General features: G+C 33.2%; 1 long non-coding RNA gene across 1 annotated transcript; it reads left to right on the forward strand.

Moving 5' to 3' along the window:
* Positions 1 to 11,000: 11,000 nt before the first annotated feature.
* LOC111910685 (uncharacterized) lies at positions 11,001 to 12,717 on the forward strand. The gene is made up of 3 exons (XR_002856595.2): positions 11,001 to 11,477; positions 11,619 to 11,822; positions 12,530 to 12,717. It is a non-coding gene; the product is annotated as an uncharacterized LOC111910685 (long non-coding RNA).
* Positions 12,718 to 13,041: the final 324 nt, after the last annotated feature.

Genomic DNA, 13,041 nt, shown 5'->3' on the forward strand with positions numbered 1-13,041 from the left:
CCAGGTCTTATGCATAATATGAAATAAATGATGGATTCATTTACCAAGCAAATCGAATATAAATAGATTCAGCTAGTTCAAACCTATGAGCTAGGTGCTTTTGAGGCTGACTCAAAATCAATGTCATGTGACAATGTTAAGGTTCCTCCAACGGAATCTCCTATCTTGATATCTTTCAATGTATTATCAATATATGTATATAGATATAAAACTTTTAACATTTATTTTATCTATCTTTATAGATTTTACATCCCATGAATGTATCTTGTTCTTCCTAAGTCTTTTATTTTAGAAACACATTCTGAGTCAAGGTGAAAAAGGTTTGGCATGGTCAAAATGTAATTTCTCATGATTAGGTATGCCTAATCCATACAATATTAGAAATGTCACTATACTCCCACTAGTTCTTTGTAAACACACATGTTCTGTTTATTTTGATATAAAATCACCTTGTGGTTTCATATTAAAATGATGATTGCAACATTGAGATGTTTGATTTATATCCAAAAGTGGATCTCAGGCTTTACACATTTTGTTAGGACAACATGGATTAAGAAAACCTCCTGGCTAATATATATATATATATATATATATATATATATATATATATATATATATATATATATATATATATATTCTAGTAGATGTCTATTAAGAAAAGCGGTCTTTCTAGAAATCTATTTGCTAATATGAATTTATAGTAAACAATATCCTTGTTGATCTAATCATAGCTACTTGTGAAAAAGGTTTGATCATAGTCAATGTCATGAGTATGTTAAGGACCAAAGTCAATGACATGAGTATGAGAAAATCTTTTTATAACAAGTCTTTCTTAAAAGTTGTATAGTTATCCATGTAATGTATTCTTTCTAAAAGTATCACCTACTCATTCTAGCATTAATGTAGAGAGAAAATTCAAGCAAGACCATACTTGATTATCATACATGTATTACATCTCATGTTCATGACTCTAAGTCATTTGTCAGATTTGAGATCTGACATGGCATCTTGGTATTTGATGGATTTTCCAGAAATCATCACTTAAAAGTTGATCAATGAGAGATTCCACATTTTTTAAGTCATAGATGATTTCTACCAATAATGCAAAAAAAAAATTTGAATAACTATTATTCAAGACTAACAATCCTTGTTAAAACTAGTGCCAACTATTACTACATCAGGTTATGGTTCTTAGGCTGCTTTAAGTTCCATGTACCTCCCACTTGCGTTGTCAATAAAAGCTTGTTTTTATTAACTCAGCTATAAGAGGAATAAGAAAACTTATTCTTGGTTGCTTTGCATATAATATGTATTTAGTATATTTTGGGTTTAGAAGCTTTAGTCCAACATAGGCTTTAAATCCATAAAACATTTAAGTAAGATAAGGATGGAGCCTTTCCACACAAAAACTTATGAAGAAAATGTTATATCTAATAGTTAGTTGGTGTTTGTACACAATGTAAAATTGATAGTTCTATAGGTGTTGTCCCAAGGAAATAAAAGGATGACATTTCTACCGATTAGAAAGTAAATCATACAAAGTAAGATTTAATTCATCCTTTATTATCATTAAGGCTGTAGATAGTTCTTAGCGGTTTGTATCTCAACTTCATATTTGAAAACTTAAACAAAAGATTTCACAATTATGTTTTAACATGTAAAATATAATTTATAACTACTATATTTGTAAATAAAGTTGATTTGGTATCTTGTCCTAAATGTGTAACATCAGCGAAATTAGGGTAAAAATTTAACTTTTATAAAACAATAATTGGGATATACCAAGTGGTATATATCGTAACGAGGTTTCCAAAAATATAAGGAACACTAAAATCCGAGTTCTAACGAAGAAGTTATGACCAATCGAAGATCCGCGGCAATACCAGTAAAACACTGTTAAGCATAAAACGAGACATGTCAATAAAATACTTTTCAACTTTAGGTGTCTAAAGGAAAGTTGTAGATATCCCAAAACCATAAACATTCATAAAAAGAATGCCCAAATCTGACTTCATATGAGGCAGTTATGATTTTTCGAATTTTCGGACATAGCAGTAGACAGCTAAAAACTCGAAATCGAGATCGAGCGACTTTTTGCCAACATGACCTAAACGAGAATTGAAGATCTCATTGATGGTATTTCAAAGGTAAAAAGTCTGACGAAAACGGACATCGGATGAAGAAGTTATGGATTTTTAATGAACTTTTCCTATCCCGGTCTGTTAAAAATATAATATTAAAAATAAAATCAAAATTTACTGACGGAGTCTAAACGAGAGTTGTAAAGCCTTTTCTTAGCTACGCGTGGGTATAAAGAATGTCGAAAACGGAGCTCGTATGCGAAAGATATGATTTTCTGAAGTTCGGGACACGAATTTTGTCGTTGTGTCAGAATTGTCAGTGTTCACGACGTGAACAGTCTGACTGAGCATTTCAGAGCCACTTGACAAATGACGCATGTCATGACGAATTTGGGACAAACTCACAACGTGAACTTCGATTTTTGGCCTATATATAGAAATCGAAGCCCTTCGAGTTTGGCTGCTCATTCCTAACCTCTCTCCTACTTGTACTCTCTGTTAAGCCCCTCTAAACCACCCCGAAGCCCCGGTAACACTCCTGGAACACGACGCAAGGCCCGACGCCCCGAAGTTCCCGAGACACTGCTTCTCTCCAGTCGAAGTACTGCCTACGTGAAGCCCTGGGTTTTATACTTAAGCTCTGAAGGAAGTTCTATACTCCCGAAATTCCTGAGAATCCCGAGATTTCGACTTTCTTCTGTCAAAGTTCTGCTCAATTATCGTCTTTTCATCTTTGAACCTTCACTTCACTCAAGTGAGTTCATACCCCTACAAACACACTTTAAATACGTTTTTTTTTTTTACTTTTTAACTGCTTTTAAACACTTTTAAGGAGGGGGGGGGGGGGGAATACAAGTAAACATACGGCTAAAATCGTGTGAAACATCGATCTTTTGCTATAGTTTTCATACTATTGTTTTGACTATCATATGAAGTTGTTATCATGCAAAACACCTCACAACACAACCTTACCCTCTTGGGATACAATATCTTTTATAAATAGGAATATGTTTTATTTATACGTTTGCATACTACATCATATCAAGGGTAACCATTTTCAACTATAACATGATGCTTTTGCAAGAAAACTCAACTCATCATCATGCCTTTGTAACACGGTAGAAAAGGAAATCATTTCATACAAACAATTTTTCATCATATTACTCGTGAACTTGTTGTTAGCCATCATGTGAGTTCATACCCCTTTTATACACCTTCAAATACTTTATAATGTACTTTTAACACATTTCGGGGGAGAATACAAGTAAACACCCGGTTAATCTCGAGTGAAAATGTGAAAACTCTTGTTATACCTTGCATGCACTAGATTTATACAAAATGCATAGTATCCAGGGTAGCCATCCTTGTTAAACCATTTTATGCATTCAAAGAACTTATGATTTATGCTTTGTCAAACATTGTGAAAGAGGATAAACATTGCATACAAAACTATCACTTTAATACAGACTTAGTTGAGAATCCGTGAGACGATTACATCTTCAATGCTACCTTTTTGTTAAAAGGTACTACCTAAAGTCCTGTCTATTATAACCAGAGTCTTCCATTTGGAGAGCGTGTCAAATGTGTATAGATCTATACGGGAAGTCATGATCCCGCGCCCTGACTGTTAGCTACAGTCCTTTGGGTGACAGTTTGTCATAAATGTTTCGACGCCTGAAGACCATAGCCACAGGCATATTATGTTTAGTATGGTTATAAAACTCACCGGATAGACAATTATTATGGTATTCTGATTTTATAAATGAGTAGTTATTAAAACTATTCTTCATCTAACAATTGCGATCTTCTTATAGCTTTATTATATAAAACTATGCCTCAACCTTTTAAGCATGTCAGTTGCTTGTGATTTTCGGTCTTGGACATTAGAGACTGCCTGTTACTTTAGGAAAATAAGGGATTTTCATGTATCTAAAACAATCAACTAATAGGAAAATAAGGGATTTTCCTGGTGCAACTATTTACAATTCACAACACGAACATTCATATGCATTTCATACTTTTATAAGAAAATAAGAGATTTTCTTGGAAAACGCACGAACTTTGGAATGACATACATTTTCTCAAAATCGCTTATGAACTCACCAACATAATTGTTGAAACTTTTTCTTTGAAATAACTTGTATTCTCAGGGAACTGCTAAGCAGGTTTGGAAATCATCTTTTGGGGATTAACGTTCTGGCGTTAATGACTTCTTTTGAAACATGTTATTGTATTCAAAATTTGAACATGTAACAATTACGATTATGTAAACACTTTTAAATATTTATATATTTGGTGGTGTGTACTTTCCTTATTATGCAATTGTTATGGTACTGAATATAACGTCCTCCACCCCCGAACGTTTCCGTCGTTCTGGTTTGGAGGTGCGACAAAATGTTAGACATTCATTAGAAAAGATGTCATACAACATTAGTGTGTAGTTCCTTAATAATTATTGTCTCTACTACTTACTGAAAATATCATTGGGAATATTTTATATATAAATAAGATTAACATATGTCACATAAACTACATTATTTGCCTTCAAAGTTCCCTTTCTTGAAGTTGGAATATGTGAATGTTATTTATATAATAAAGATAACAATGTCAAAGATGAGTTTGATCTAAAACAAGTTTAATTCAAAAGTATTTTGCATATAGAACTAGTTATTTATAAAACATTGAAATTTACTTTATAATTCTTATAAAGAGATCTAGTCTCATAAAAAGAATTGTATCATTTTCGAATATGAAGGTGATTGTTATGAAAAACAATTTAAGTAAATAGTCAATTATTCATAAATTAAAATAACTGAGACATATTTAGAAACGCTAAATCAAAACATACATTATTCCAAAACAAACATTGTTTTATATTACAAGTACATTGTGTTCTTATCATAATTAATCAACTAGACTCCGAGAGTGTAGTTTTAATCTTCAGTAAATATCTGCAAGCCATTCACAAATATTAGATTAACATTTAAGTACCAAGTACCTAAGTGTTATATGAAAAGTATGAGTTTCATCTAGTAGATACCTGAAGTACTAGTCTCTTCCAGACTTTCTTTCAAGAAAAGTGGAGTAGATCCTCTTCTATTGTCTAGTTTCTCCACAAAAGAAACAAGATCCATCTATGTATGCCTTATTGGATTTCTTGGTCTTAAAGGTGTTCATTCCATAAAAACATGGGCATCCTAGATCACACAAGGTGACTCTTTTGGGCCTTGTACTATTCCTAGTTTGATGTTATAAACATCTTTAGCATCATAGTGATGCCTTTATTAGGTATCATCTTCAGGCTTATTGCTCAGAGCAAATAGTTTAGGACTAGGACCTCTAAGAGTATACAATTTCATATCTCTCACGAGATTGTCTCTAAATACATGAAATCATTCATTAAAGTTGTATCTGGTGAATGCTATTGTTTCATTAAGTTATCAAGGAAAATGACATATCATGGTAATGACAATGAATTATTTAACTACAAAATTTTAACAAAATTCATTTAGTATTTTCAATATTTAAACTCTTTAATGATTAATACCCTTTCAGTTTCCAAAAAAAATATTAATTATCAAACTCTTGGATCCAGGTTGCAAAAAAAAATGGTTAGGTATCATGTATCCCATCTGTTTGAATTCGACCCAGTAGATATCGATTATCAATTATATCTTAATATATAATTCTTAGATTTATGGGATCTCTAATAACAAGTTTAATTAGACATGGTTGATCTCATCTATGCCTCGAAACTCTCCATGTGATGTTTAATTTGTCCAAAAATTATTTTAGCTTGTGAAAAACTAATTTATCAACCACACATAATAATTGCATAAAATAAACAACACAAACATGCATAAAATATATGTGCATAAACATAACCAACTAATGACATTTTTTGTGAGCCAACACTATAAATGTCAAGTCCATTCCTAAAGGGACATTTTAAAGGATCAAAAAACTTCTTGTAATGTTGTTGTAGAAGCTCTCACTCGAGTAAACACAATTTGCTTGCAAAAGATTTGAAGAACTTCTTCAAAACTAAAATTCAACAATTGTCGCTAAAAGTCCAACAATCCTTTAGAAAACAGCTTTAGCGACAGTTTTAAGAAATTCTCGGTGTAAATATTGCACACATTTTAACTTCAAAAATAGACTCTTTTGTCTTCAAAAAATGGCTCCAACTTCATCTCTTGTTACATTTTTGTACAGATAAATTAATTCTAAAAACTAATCTATTACTTACAAAAATAAACCGAGAAAACTAATATGTTTAATTTATTACATACCATATGAATAAATAAATTATTATAACCATTTTTATAAAACAACCAACACAACAACACAACAAACACAATGATCATTGGCTAGTTTATGCACATTATATATATCAACATACATATAAAACAACATTTGTTTTTCTAAGACAATTTTAAATAAGAAAACATACATGAAAACTTTTGTCACATAAAATAACAATTATAAATTTGTCGTAGAAAATATATATAAACTTTTTTTTATACAAAATCAAGTTATCCATATTCTCCCAAACTAAGATTTCCAAAAATCAAAAAATCTAACCAGACTTGCAAGGTGGCTCTTCATACCAATTGTTGGGTTTTTATTCAAAAACTAGTTTCAAAAACATAATATTTGACAATGGAAGACTTGATAATTTAAATAACATAAAACAAGTTTATAACTAACCATTGATCATCTTGCAAAGTTTGGAAAGAAAACAACCACCAAAGAAGAAGAAGAATTAAATAACAACCTTTGTAGTTATTTGGATCCTCTTGGGAGGCTTGGAAGTTGATTAAGAATGATGAACTTTAGAGACAAAAACAAGTTGTCAACTTGATTTAAGATGCTAATCTTGTAACAAACTCTTAATCTCTTAATATTGAAGTTCATAACCAAAGTATGAACTTCAAGAGAGTAAACATGCAAGCAATTTGAACTCTTTATCTTCAAAGGAAAGAGTGAATGAGAGAGATAGAGAGGATTTCGAAATCATGCATGCGAAAATGAATAATTTCTCACTTCATAAAGTTAATTATTTATCCTTAGGTCCTTAGCACTTTAAGCATATCATGTCCCCTAAAGTCTAAGTGTTCCCTCATGCTTTTAGACATGTCTTACTTTCCATTTGTTTAATCAATAGCCCATAACTTTTCTAACTAGTCCGAGGTTTTATCAAAGAAAGTCAAAGTTTTATAAATTTTATAAACTCTCTTATAAAATATAAAAGTTAACTTTTGGAATAAAGATGAAAGTATTTCTAGTCCAAAAAGATGTACATGGCTTAATAAATCATACCATATGATATATTATGTTACTTGCTAATGAAAATTATGATTTGCGACAAATAAATAATTTCCAATTAATTATAAGAGTTTATTGAATATTTATTAAAACCAATTTATAATAAATAATCAACTGTATCAAGTTGTTGTTAGTGTGACCTTTAGGATCATATGTTAATTAGCAATATCACTTTACTATTATTCCTGAGCATACTAGATCTTTCAACTTCATCAAAGACCCAGATTCAGTTCCAAATAATGTCCTAAGTCATAAAGTTTCCAACTTTATGACTTTCGAATGCTAGAAATGGTCCATTAACTAAACCCTAACTTATTACATAAACCAACACCTCGTATCTCATGCATGAAGAAAGGAAAGGAACCAAGATCATATGTTTATGGTTCTAAGCATCTAAAAACGCAAGGAAGGACAACTCTTATGGGTTGGAGTATCCATACTCATGAACACCAAGAAAATGGGACCAAAAAGCCTAAAGCTTAAGAGCTAACTAGATCCCAAGCAAATAAACATCAAGGTCTTAACTTTATACCTCCAAAGGCTATTTGAGGGCAAGATACTTCTGCATCTAGATGGTCTTAAGCTTCTAAGGTGAATCCACTTCCTTCTTCCTCCTTCAAGAACACCAACAACACACTCTAAGGCTCAAGATGATCACAAGGATGGATTAGGGTTTACAATGAGTCTTGGGGATTTCATGAAGCTTAAATGGTGCTCAAATCCTTAAAATTAGGGTTTCCACTCTTCCACGTACGCCCAGCATACCAAACATACGCCCAAAAGATGCATTAAAGTGACACATTTCTTATTAATGAACCATGATACCAACTTTGCAATAAATTTTATGTTAAGGGTATTAAAGGAATACATGAAAAAGGGTGTTACAACTAGTCATTAGATGGGTCAATGCAGGCTCGAGGGGCGAGACGTGGTCGGGCGAAGCTATATGCGGGCACAAGGAGTTGTATATGGTTTGGACATATTTTGCATTGGAATGGTGTGCGGCCTTGTGATCTGGGTTGGAGACTTCTTTGGTGCTCCTGTTCACTCTATGCAGGGTGAAGGAAAAACGAAGGCACAATCTTGACTAATACGCTATGCGGCCTCATTGTTTTACACACGGTCTCGAGAGCTGTCATAGTTTTCTTGCAAACGGTCATGCTTGCTTCAGACGGGTTCATAGAAAAAGTGACGCACAGTCTTGTGAAATGTAGACATAAAACACAAGAATTGGATTTTCCAAAAATTATTTTAATTCCGGGCTAAATCTCGACGAGTCCCGGTTTGAAAATTTCAACAAAAATGGGACCCCAAACACAGGAAAAACTTGATTTTTAAAAAACAAACACTTTTAAAAGCTTCAAAAATATTTTTTAAAATCATTTTATTTGGTTTTAAAAAAAAGCACAATGCTTTCCAAAAATGTCCTTCTTTAACGTCTTTGGCGAGACTGCTTCCAACTTTTGCTTTAGTATCCCGCGACATCCAAATGGATGATGTCTAGGACATTTACGTCAAAACCATCATAGAAAGGCTTTAACCACTGCCCTTTCTGTGTTCAAAGACTTTTATAACAATGAAAGGCCCTATCCATCTTGACCGTAACTTGCTCGGAAATAAATTCAATCGTGAATGGTAAAGTAAGACTTTGTGACCCGATTTGAAATGCTTCCAGGTGATGGAATTGTCATGGAAAAGCTTCAATTTCTCTTTCTAAATTCTTGAGTTTTCATATGAGTCATTCCTTAATTCTTCTAAATCTTGAAGCTGAAGTTTCCTATATCTCCCCACTTCATCAATGTTGAAATTGCATTGTTTGACCACCTAAAATACACAGTGCTCAAGATCCACAGGAAGATGACATGGCTTTCCAAAAACCAATATAAATGGAGACATGCCTATCGGGGTCATGTAATCAGTTTAGTAGGCATCAAGCCTTAGACTCCAATCCTTTCTTGTTGGATTAACCATTTTCTCAAGGATGGACATGACTTCTTGGTTTGAAACCTTCGCTCGCCCATTCATTTGAGGGTGATAGGTGGTAGAGACATGATGGGTCACATTGTACTTCTTCAATAAGGCCTCCATTATCTTGTTACAAAAATTTGTCCCTCTATCACTAATCAAGGCCCTAGGCAAACCTAATCTCACAAAGATATTAGACATTAAAAACTCAATAACCATTTTGGCATCATCCAATGTTGTGGCTTTGGCCTCAGCCTATTTAGAAACATAATCAATCCCAAATACGTCAAAAACTTCACAAACAAGGATGGGGTTTTGTGGCATTTTATTCTTTTGAGAAGTATTCATTGTCCTTTGGCACTGTACATAACTTTTACAAAACAAATAGCAATCGTGTGTCATGGTTGGCCAAAATAAACCACATTCAAGAACTTTCCTCAAAGTTCGATTAGGTCCGAAATGCCCCTCACAAGCAAGTTGACGAAAAAATTGCAAAATGGATTGATGTTCTTGTTGAGGTACACATCTACTAATGGTTTGATCAGGACAATTTTTACACAAATAATGTTCATCCCACACATAGTATTTTGTATCACTTTTCAATTTGCCTTTTTGAGCACGTTTCAATGTGTCGGGATAACGTGTTGTGAAAAAAAAGTTAATGATATCGGCATACCAAAGAATAGATTGAGTAAGAGAAAAGAGATGCTCATTTGGGAACTCATCCTACAATGGGGAGGAGTTTCATTTGAAATTATCCGGTTTAGATGGTTGACAACAAGGTTTTCGCGTCTGCTCTTGTCCCGAATCTCCATATTGAATTATTTCAATAATAAGATGCATCGGATGAGTCACTGCTTCGCATCTTTCTGCCATCAAGTACTTGATAGCCACATGATCCAAATACACTATGACTTTGGTTCTAAGTAGATATTTCCTAAAATTTTCCAAAGAGAACAAAATGGCCAATAGCACCTTCTTCATGGTAGAGTAGTTGCTTTGAGCATGGTCCTTGACCCGGTTGTAGCATGGTCCTTTTGGGTTGCCTTTATCAGTGCAATTTGATAGGATGGACTTTTAGGAATAAGGTTATTTGTGATTTATTAATATATTATAAGTATAATATATTAATTGAGAAATCATATTATTTAATTAGTATTGATCAAGAATTAATTTAGAATTAATTTTGTGATCAAAAGAGACTAATGAAATATATGGGGATTGATTATGTAAATCAATGATTCGTATAGTGTGGGCTAATTAGGGGTGAGCATAGGAACAGGGTACCCATTTTCAGAACCGGAACCGTCACGGAACTACCGGTTCCGGTTCCTAAAATCTAAGAACCGCCCTAAGCGGTTCCGGTTCCGGTTCTCATTATCTTGGAACCGGTATCCGCTGGGTAACCGGAGGTTTTGGTTTTTATACCGGGTACCCGGAACCGGTGGGTAACCAGAACCGGAACCGGCGGATACCCGGTCTTTTAATAGTTTTTTAATAGATTATTATATATATATATATATATATATATATATATATATATATATATATATATATATTTCCAAAAATAAAAATTATATGCAAAAGTTAAATTACTAAAATAGTCTTGGCTAGGGCTTTATGACCTTGGTCATTAGTGGTCGTGTAGTCTGTATGTCTTGGCTGCCAACATTCACAAAACACAATTCACAAGCACACACTTCAAGTCTTCAATTGCATCCTCGCTGCAGGCTTGCAGCCTACTTGATTCAATCGTAAATCGTTCTTCGCTTCTCGCAATCTCGCTACATCGCTCCAGCCTCCAGCTTAACTCGTTCTTACTTCAATCGCACACTTCAATCGACGACGTGTTCCATTCAGTGTCCAATTGTCCATAGTGAACACCGACGACTCGTTTCTTTGGATCCGACATACCTGCGACGACTTCTCCGACTCCACAACGAGTCAGCGACAACTTCTCCGGCTCCACAGGTCCGATTCTCTATTTCCTTTCGCTATGCTGATTAACGATTCCTTATTACCTATGCTGATTAACGATTCCTTCTTTCCTTTCGCTATGAGATGCTTTCATTTACTCACTGATGACACGATATTAGGAGCAAGGTTGTCCCCTCTCTTGATTTTTAATAAAAATTGTTTGTTGTTGATTAGTTAGCTTTCCCAATTTTTGCTGTTGATTAGTTACCTTTCCCAATTTTTGTTTTTTACATTATCTGATTACTTACTGTTTCTTTGAAATTTTAGGCTAGCCAATAATGGAACAACAACAGCGCATAGATTTGGATCGTGAAAGTGATGTTGAGCAACAGAACACTCAATCGGTTGGGGACAAAAGAACAGCAAACGTTTGGCATAAATATGTTGATATTAGAGATCCAAAGACTAACAAAATTGTAAAAGCCCAATGTAAATTTTGCTCTAGAGTGTTGAACGTTGTTACAAAAAATGGTACATCATCTATGGCTAAACATCTTGTTACATGTCCAAATAACCCCGAAAATATTAGATAAAAAACAAAAGAAAATTAGCATTTTTAAAACAAGTCAAAGTGATGCTACCACTGTTTCAAATTGGGAATTTAATCAAAATTCCATTAGGCAAGCTTTAGCTAAAATGATTGTCATTGACGAGGAACCATTTTCTTACGTGGAACGTGATAAATGTATGTTAATTTCATTAAAGAAACTTTCTTTCTAATTTCAAAATTTCTAAATTAAATCCCAAATATTTCCATTATTTATTTATTTAACATTTGTTTAAATTTAAAAGAGAAATGAGCACTTCAATTTCATTAATTCAATATTTTTCTCACTTCCCTTATAAATACAAACTCCTAAATGTTTAGACCTTTATATTTAACTTTTTTTAAATAACTTTTTTTGCATGGTATATATTTTTGTTGGGCATATTCACATGCAAATATACCAGCTAGGCCTATGTGCAATTACTATGATATGTGTTACTATGTGTGTTGAGACTTGGGGTAGTCTCCAGGATTCTTGATAATCCTTAGGGTGTGTTGTTTGCCCATTAAGACTTTGGGTAGTCTCCATGGTTGTTGATAACCCATAAATTTATTTGTTTTGTGTTGTATGTGATATTTTGGGGAACTCACTAAGCTTAGTGCTTACAGTAGTTGATTAAATGTGTTTCAGGTACTTCTGATGATCGTGGGAAGGCGAATGCTTGATTGTACACATTCTCCTGCAGTTTCTGACTCCGGATATTTTGGGACACTTTAATATTTTTACGATGATTTGTATTTGATACTTGAGATTTTCTTGAGATAGGTTTTATAAACAATGTTTTTAGTTAATTAAAAATGAAAATTTTGTTTTGAAAATTTAGATGTTACAAATTGGTATTAGAGCCACAGCTTAAGGGAGTTGGATGAACACTTATAGGATTCCAAACTCAAAATAAGGATCTAAGAATTTTCATAAAAACTTTTCGAAAAGAAACAAAGAATTTTAAAGGAGAAAAACCTGATGAAACAATGTATACAATCAGCTAGAACTTGACCAATAGTTTCCCAAAATATTTCTACTTCTTTTATGTGTAGTATCGAGCTGTTATATTATGAACTGATAGAACTGCATGCTAGTTGACATGTTAAGGATCCTTCACGAAGTGTGTGATAGAATTTCCTGATTTGTAATGCCTTTAG

The sequence above is a fragment of the Lactuca sativa genome, chromosome 4, assembly GCF_002870075.4.
Source record: "Lactuca sativa cultivar Salinas chromosome 4, Lsat_Salinas_v11, whole genome shotgun sequence".
In the NCBI taxonomy this organism is placed as follows: domain Eukaryota; kingdom Viridiplantae; phylum Streptophyta; class Magnoliopsida; order Asterales; family Asteraceae; genus Lactuca; species Lactuca sativa.